Source organism: Berghia stephanieae, chromosome 1 (genome assembly GCF_034508935.2).
Source record: "Berghia stephanieae isolate SIO BIC M18660-M18661 chromosome 1, UCSD_Bste_1.3, whole genome shotgun sequence".
In the NCBI taxonomy this organism is placed as follows: domain Eukaryota; kingdom Metazoa; phylum Mollusca; class Gastropoda; order Nudibranchia; family Aeolidiidae; genus Berghia; species Berghia stephanieae.
In genome coordinates, this window is record NC_088360.1 from 73,936,551 (window position 1) to 73,946,101 (window position 9,551).

At 34.3% G+C, this 9,551-nt stretch overlaps 1 protein-coding gene across 1 annotated transcript in view; it reads left to right on the forward strand.

Annotated features, from left to right (window-relative positions):
- The first annotated feature begins 3,725 nt into the window (after positions 1 to 3,725).
- The window catches only part of LOC144956679 (cysteine-rich motor neuron 1 protein-like), a 129,083-nt gene continuing 123,257 nt past the window's right edge, over positions 3,726 to 9,551 (forward strand). Inside the window, exon 1 of the mRNA XM_078887338.1 lies at positions 3,726 to 4,039. The gene's annotated coding sequence lies outside the window, so the exon portion shown is untranslated. The remainder of the gene's footprint in view (positions 4,040 to 9,551) is intronic.

Consider the following 9,551-nt stretch of genomic DNA (forward strand, 5'->3'; position numbering starts at 1 on the left):
CTGCCCACCATCATAAACCGCAATTACCTTAAACAGAATATCAAAAGCAATCCAAACACCAACACATTCCACACATAGGGAGACACGCAAACACACGCATGCGTGCCCATAACATACATACATACATACATACATACATACATACATACATACATACATACATACATACATACATACATACATGCATACATACATACATACATACAACATACATACATACATACATACATACATACATACATACATACATACATATATAACATACATATACATATTCATACATATCAAAATTGTTTATTTCAGGAAATATACATGATAATGTAACAAGGGTAACATATTCATTGACATAATACCATTTCCTAAAATAATGTACAATGTATAGAGCTGGAGTATTAATTTGAACAGTGAAGTTTCAGACTCTGCCACAGAATGTCTCAGAGGTAATAATGATTTTAGTGCTGATGACGATGATAATGATGATGAATACGATGATGACGATGATGAAGATGATGATGATGATGATGATGATGATGATGATGATGATGATGATGATGACGACGATGATGATGACGATGATGATGATGACAATGACGATGATGATGTCGGCGATGCTGACAATAACAGTGGTGGCCATGGCGGTGATGGAGACGACGACGATGAGAGTAACAACGGTAGCAATGATATCAATAATAATAACAACAACAATAATAATAATAATAACAATGATATTAATAATAATCCCTACCACTATAATAATAATAATGGTGATAATTGTGGTGATGATAACAACAGTGCTAATAATTACGATGATGATAATAATGACAATAATAATAATAATAATAATAATAATAATAATAATAATAATAATAATAATAATAATAATAATAATAATAATAATAATAATAATGAGAATAATAATAATAATAATAATAATAATAATAATAATAATAATAATAATAATAATAATAATAATAATAATAATAATAATAATAATAATTAAATCGATTATTACAATGATATACAAATTGATCTATTTGGAATATTTGACAAATAGATGGATACATATAGATAGAGGGATATATAAATAGACAAATATCTATATTATTAAATATATAGTGCTACTAATTATTATGAATTTTACATCTTTGTCTCCAAACTTTGTAAGAGCCAATGATGGCACTGTTGCTTATATATTTGAAAGGACTTTTGCTTCTTTGCTTTTAATGCCCAGAATCTTTAAGCCATTCACAAATCTACCATGGACATAGCCGAGGCTACCTACAGAAAGAACGATAACCTCGGATTTATATCCAAGGCATTTATTTCCATGCATAAAGGAAAGTACTTTTCAAATTTAGTTTGGAATGACTTGTTAATATGAGCATCAAATGGGACTGAAATTTCAACAATTTGGGCTGTTTTCATTTCTTTGTTGATTTTTAAAATGTCCGGTCGATTACTGTTAGTATTAAATGAGGATTTGTCACTGTCGAAAAAACTTGGTCTGATGAATGTGTCGTTGAAAATTTGAGTAGTGTCGTTTTTTAGGTATTTTGTCAAAAATAATGTCAACAATTATATTGTGTCGTTTTTGATATATTAATTTGAATTTTGTACATCCATTTACAACGTGAGATACCGTATCTGACGGATGATTACAGATCTTGCAGCCTTTGGAATATGACAATGGGTAATATGTATGAAGTAGACTGTCGCACTCGAGAAGCTGCAAGCGGCATTTTATAGCAAACGTTCTAATTTCGTCAGGGAATTTATGATTGTATTATACATACATACATACAATACATACATACATACATACATACATACATACATACATACATACATACATACATACATACATACATACATACATAAAATACATACATACATACACACATACATACATACATACATACATACATACATACATACATACATACATACATACATACATACATACATACATACATACATTACATACAAACATTCATTCATTGTTTCCTTGAGCACTAATAACAACCCACTTTTCACCTTCTTTTGGTGGTCGTCGCATTGTGTTGTGACGTAATTATAGAGAAGTGTCGTATACACCAGGGAACATAATGTTTTAATGCATTGAAATTAAGACTGCTTTCAAATGTATCCACAGTTACTAAGTTACTCACTCGAACTACTCACACTCTACGCCAGAACCAATTCGTTATTTGCATTTTTGGTGGCTGGATATATTAAGATTGAAGTTTTAGTATATCTTATACGTTCAATGAAATGCTCACTAACGGCTTATTCTCTATTTAATAAAGAACCTTGTGATAATCTTCTAATCACCTCTATGGTGGTAGATCTAAGTAAACAACAACAAGTTGGGCGATGTCAATTTTATGACTTCTGGCCTATATATGTTGTTTTGTTTTATTTGTTTTGTTTGTTTTTTTTAATGGAGTAAATTAACAATCTGGATAACACTATAAGATAGACGAGTAACTTTTTCTGTGTGACTGGAATTTTCAGTTCCTTGTTTCATAAAGAGTGAAAACATTTTTGCTGTATGACAGACTTCTGATTTCGTTTTGTTTGTTTTAAAATAGTTTTACGGCGCTTGTGACACATTTAGACCATTTCAGTGTTAGTAAATAGACAGAATAGTAAAAAAAAAAAAAGGTCTAGATTTATTAAAAGCACACAAGAATAAGAGAGGGGAATGGTTCAAATAGGGAACATAATATGTAGATTTCAAGAGTACATTCACCTGAATGAACCATCCGGACACAGGCACGGGATCCCTCCAAGAGCGACATACTCAAATGCTTACAAAACATGATAATCAAAACAAAACAAAAATATTACAGTTCAAAACAGAGAGATGATTTACAAGTTAAAAAAAAGATCAACTCCAAAATAACATATTATGCATTTGACTGTTTCCTTCAAAGCCAAGGATTCCGACCAGGGCCAGGACAAAACAAGTAATCTCATTCCAAGGCAAAGATAGACAGCAACTCGGAAAACAGATATAGGAGGCGGAGGTAGAAGACAAAGCACGTGACCTCCTGCCCACCTTTGATTCCGCATTTGGGAAAGCGTTGAATAGTCTGGCGCCTGGCTAAAGAGGTAAAACAATTATGTGATACATTTTTAAAAAATGATAAATTTGTTTAATTCTTTTTACAATGCATAATATATTATTACTGGACTCCTATGGCTTTTAGTGTATCGTGAAGCATTTCGCCTGAGTCCCCGTTTTGCCTGTATGACCCTATTGATTCCTGACCAACGGGAACTGATACAATTAGCAGTGGGATCTGATCTCTCATGTGGTTTTGTGAGATCTTGGTACCTGTCAAAGCAATCCACAAGGAGCCAATTATTTAATATAGCTCACCTGATGTCAACATTCAAAGACACGTCCAAAAGTATTCAAAACAAAAGCGATCTGAGAGTGCCCTCTTCGCCTCTCAAAATTCATTGTCCTTAGCGGTTGAGGCCAAATCTCAACCCTCCAATCCTCGAGACACGGTCGGGGCGGCAGGAGCAGCAGGCGGCAGACACGCGAGTGGGAAGGATCTTTTTGTATGTGAGGCATGTTTGTGTATGGTACAATGTGTGTTTTCGTGTGTATCGATGTTTGTATGAGGGTAAGCGTGTCTCATTGTGTGTTTGAGTGTGTGTTGCTCGCCGGGAGGACGGCGAGGGTGAAAAAGGTGAAACTGTCACCCAAAGGTAGGAAGAGTGGCTTGTCGAGGCGTTTCGCAGAAGTCGTCGTTCCACCGTCATAACACTGGCTACAACAAAAACCTTCGGCATTAACTTCGCAAAACTTTTTACTACTCCAATGTTCAGCAACTTTCCTCTGATTGTGGTTTTAAAAAATAGCTAACTTATTTTGTCAATTAATTTCGTTATATTGTTATTATCTGATGTGTTAATGGCTTGTTGTTTTGTTAAATTGAGACACTTTGAGAAATTTGTGGATTTGAGTTTTTTTTTTTTATATTCATGTTTTAAGGATTATCTTTAAAACATCGGAATAAATGCGGTAAGTTATTAGCCTTAGATAATATGATAGGTTGTATTATGTCATAAAACTGCCTTCTTTTTACTTTCTGTTTTACAATACTCGACATAAACCTTGCAATTCCTCTTAATATATTTGTTTTGATCTGCTTTGTTTTCATAGGGTATTTTAACACGAGTTGTTTTGGTTTTATCACATAATTTTTCTCTTGTTTTTCTTTCATGTGTTTTTTATGACTTGTGCCAGTAATCCAGAAAAAAAAAAAAAAAAAAAAGAGAGAGAGAGAGAGAGAGAGAGAGAGAGAGAGAGAGAGAAGAGAATATGTGTGTTTGTGTGTCTGTGTGTGATATATATATATATATATATATATATATATATATACAGACAGAGAGAGAGAGAGAGAGAGAGAGAGAGAGAGAGAGAGAGAGAGAGAAAGGGAGACGGGAGGGGGGAGGGGAGGAGATGACAAATATTACACACCCAAATCAAAACCGCAAAAGAAAGCTAAGAAACGAGAACCCACTGATAATGTCCTTACCTGCATGAGAGATTAAAAGTCTATCCATCCCCCATTTCCTGCAAGTTTGACAACAGACATGGGTATTAATGCCAACACCCCCCCCCCCCCCCCAATGGACTTAAAGAGCAAATTAAAGGGGGGGGGGGGGTAAATAGCGCGGTTTTAACCATGGTCAGATTTTACAGGGATCGTTTCCATTGAGAATGGGATAGATAATAAAGACTGCTTCTTCTACCTTTAATGTGTACCGAAAGCTGGATACCATTTCTCCAACTTTAATGTGCTTTATAACTACTTTATTATAACAATGAATTTGCTGGTCTTCATATGCCGTTATTATTGTACTATGTATTTCCCACTGGTTTCAACCTCACTGCAAGAATTGTGATAAGTCGTTTGTGTTGCCTTTGGGATACTAACTAGCCTTTGAGCTTGACTGTACTGACGACAGATTTAGTAAATAAAATTACCGCCAGAAAAATATACTATGCTCAGTTACAGTTGTGGTGCAATGTAATGTTAGGTATAATATACTTTCAAACAATATAGAATGTCCATGCTATACGTTTATGTAAGATACTCACATGTTCAGCCCGTCAGCGTCAGATTAATCGTGTGTGTGTGTATATATAAAGAAAATATACTATTTTACGATTCTATACGAGTTACCGATATAACGAATCTATTTAGTATTGTAACTATTAAAATACTTTGATATGGCATCAATACGTAGGTCCACTATCTAGTCTACATTACCGTTCCCAATCCCTCTTCTGCACATGCGCGCGCGCACTTACACACACACACACACACTTACACACACGTTGAAGTCTTCTATTCTATTCTTTTATTATTTTTTCCAGTAAACAATTCTTTGTATTGCAGGTGCTTTAGGCCAATAAACTATCGACTCGAGGACAAGTCGCACTCATATTTACTTTACCTCCAATGTAATAATACCCCTTATACTTCCTGAAATTTATAGTAAAAATGGAGATCCTCAAACCATACTGCCGTTATCTGAGAGGGGAAATAATACTTTTTTAAAAAAATGGCTAGAAAACTCATCCTTCAAATATCGACCAGTTAAAATGACCCCCAACTTGTCAATAACTCTCAAACATGGGACTTTCATATGCCAAGATGGGGGTTATTTTAACCAAGTGATATTTACAGTTTAAAGTACGAGTTTTCTGGCCCGATTTTTTCACTGTGTACTTTTCAGAGTACGGCAGCATGACCCTTTGCAAGTTGTATTAGAGATTTCATTCAATTCAACTTTGGACTTTGCTTTGAAGTTTCTAGCAGGTTCACGTTAACATTTCGTGTGAGATTCATAGGGTGGAAATTTTATTACCTCAAACGCAAATGATAAAAGAAATAAGGTTTAATTTAATAAGTCCGAATTAAATACGAATAGTAGGATTTTTAATCCTTTGCCATTATGCTTGACGTCAAAAGTTATGGACATCCACAACAGGGATGCCGTTTACACATTTGGGATGATGGTGGTGGTGATGTTGATGATGATTACGATGATACCACTACTACTCTTACTACTGCTACTACTACTACTACTACTACTACTACTACTACTACTACTACTACTACTAGTAGTAGTAGTAGTAGTAGTAGTAGTAGTAGTAGTAGTAGTAGTAGTAGTAGTAGTAGTAGCAGTAGTAGTAGTAGTAGTAGTAGTAGTAGTAGTAGTAGTAGTAGTAGTAGTAGTAGTAGTAGTAGTAATAATAATAGGAGGAGGAGGAAAAGCAGAGGGAACGGGAACGTTTGTAATTTTGAACGACTACCCCTAACTGCGCTGCGAACATGGGAGCGTTGCATGGAGAGAACGAATTCAAAATTTCGAACGCAATATTCTATTTATTATGCCCGCTATTAAGCCTACCCACGACACTTTAGATTAATTGAGTTTGTTTGACTGATTTGTATGTGTGAGAGAGTATTTGTTTTTTTTTTTTTTTGTTTGTTGTTGTTTTTTTTTTTGTTTTTTGTTTGTTTTTTGTTTTTTTTTGGCCGGAGGGGGGGGGGGGTGGTTGTGTGTCAATATTCTATTTATTATACCCTCTATTAAGCCTACCCATATCACTTTAGATTAATTGAGTTTGTATGACTGTTTGTATATATATATGTGTGTGTGTGTGTGTGTGTGTGTGTGTGTGTGTGCTTTAATTGGTTTTATGTGTGTGCGCGTTTTGTAACATGTTCTTGTATAGCTGAATGAAAGGCTTGATGGTTTGACCTTAAGAATGATTATCAGTGTGATCAAGATGACATTACCCATCAAAACTTTTAATTCTGTTTTTAGTGTTTGTGCTTTTTTTTCATAAAGAATTCAGGGTTTCCTCATTAAGCTTATGATTTCGTTAAATTTGACTTGTCCCATAACCGAAAGTGTTTTGTTTAATCGTAATATGTATAAGGACACAGCACTCGAAAGTATCTAGCCAAAAGACTATCTGCAGATCCTAACGATTTGAAAATGTGCTTGCTGATAGGTTTATACAACGATTTAGAATATCCTAGTATACACCTTTAGTTATGGGGAAAACCGATTTTACTGTAGCATTATAGCAATAAAATTATAAGGCATTCGTTTTATTTTTGATTTATTATTTTTTAAAAGCAGGATTTCGTGAAATATTCACCACTGAACATATCCTCGTTTACTTTTGTAAAATACTGGTTTTGAAGCACAATGTCACCTTGACCACACGACACGTATAGTTCTTAAGGTCAAGACGTTAAATTTGAGAACCAATCAAAGTGAGAAAGGTTTCATTTAAAAAACCGCACGCTATAAAGGTTTGAAGCGAACTGGGCCAGTTGGGAGGGTGGGGGGGGGGGGGGGGGGGGATCAATCACTGTCTAAGAAAGATTTTGAATTTGGAAAAAAAATAAATTAATTAATCGGCATTATTTAAAAATGTCCCCTGAAGAAGGTTTTTGTCCGATGACGAATCTTTTAAGGTCGACTGTGGGGTTTTATGCGATGTGTACATATTTACAGGTCTGACATCCCACTTATGGGCCTAGTTTAACATTGTTGACAATATTTTGCGATATTTTTTTATACTTCCATTACAACAATGAGCCCATATGGAATTGGTTTATCAGACCTACAAGTAAGTGCACGTCGGTTTTATGGGAAATTGACGTATTATTTCATGATTTTTGTACAATATAATTCATTTAAATTATTCGTATGAAAATCAACACTGGTCTGAACACAGTATTATAATATCGAGGTGAACCAATGCCATAAAGTGGCATGATATTAAAGAATGAGCTGAAATGTTAGATTTTAGATTTTTTTCTTCATAAAACTTAATTTTAAAAATGATTAAATAATCTAAGTTTCATATTATGTAACACCGGGTCTGAGTTATGGGTCTAAATCTTCCCAACATAACAATGATTCGAGACAGTAGGTTTCATATATCAAAAATAAGCAAGATAATGTCATAAAAGTGTTCTGAAAACATAATTATACACTTTTATAAAAAGTAATATATTTGGGGGACAAGTCATGATTTTTATCGAAGTTTAAAGACATCCCTGAGGAGCATGTTCAAAGTTGTACAATCATGGTTTTGAAGGAGTAGCTTAAGAAAACCCATAGATTTTGAATTTGGTTAATATCGGGATAAGGGGACGGGGTGGAGGGGGTTGGGGGGGGGGGAGAAAGTATCGGCCTTTCCAAAACATTCACTTGTTTGTTGTTGTTTTTCAGAAAAATTATTTCTTTTTTTTTTATTTTGGTGTTTGTTTTTTTACGAATGTCACGGGGCTATGTCTTGCTGAAAAGAAATTCCCGAAGAATGTCGAAATAAGTAAATGCACATAAACAGCCAAAAATGGACTAAAACATCGTTTACATGACATAAACGAACAATTTCTTATTATCCCAAATAATAAACACAAGGGTGTGTGCTTCCGGTTTCCATCCTCCAGTAGGTACAATTTAGTCTTCATAATTTGTATTTCATAGTCCTGCGTCTCATCACGGAGCAATATGTCAGGGACGGCTGGTAATATTGGGCAGGGTGGGCAAATACCAGCCTGTTTTTTTCAAGTTATAAGCTGTATTACCAGGTCGGAAATAATCTAATTTAAATTAGATAATTTCAAAAGTTAGTACTTAAACTTGATACTTCGTACTGAAATCAATTTGTATGTATTTTTGATAGATTGCGAATCACCATGCACCCCGTAATGCATAAACCAGGATACGCTCCTGTTCTTTTTTATCACCCCCCCCCCCCCCCCTTTCCCAACCACTCCACTCCGCCCACATCGTCATCTCATCGTCACGTCGCCTGACGGTGATTTTGCTGTCTGGCCTCTCTAGTTCTAGGTCGGGCTAATTCAAATGAGCCCACCTTATAAACCAGTGAGCACCAAATAGAGATTTTGGCAAACGAACTTTTTTTTATTTATTGCCTTACTTGTGCTGGTACCATTGATGTAATAACATTGGGAAGGTTCCAGTATTGAATTAAATGTATCAATTTACTAATATTATATCAATTTAGTATTAACTTGTGTTGTTTTAATATATTTGTTTATCCATTTAAATTATCTCTTTTTTTCTCGTTTTCTTTAGTGCTTCTCAAAATTCATTTATTTAAATTGTTGTCTTATTTGTTTGTTTGTTTTTTTTTTTGTTTTGTTTTTTTTTTAAACAAATTAATTTGTTCCTTTTTTAAAAAAAATTCTTAAAGTAATTACCGCTGTATTTTTATTGCCAGACTAAATATTTTTGCAAAACAATGTATTTTCTATTGCATTCCCCTAATAAAACACTTTTATTCAGAAGTCACGACTAAATAAATATATAAAATACAACCCCCACCATTTTGGTTTACTCAAAAATTGAATTAGTATACGAGAAATACTCTTCTGAGAAAGGAGAGAGTTGAATTCTAAGTTATAGAGGAAATAAAGACGTTTAAAGGAAGGGTGGGCAGATTCCGTACTTGCCCGTCCTGAAGCTAA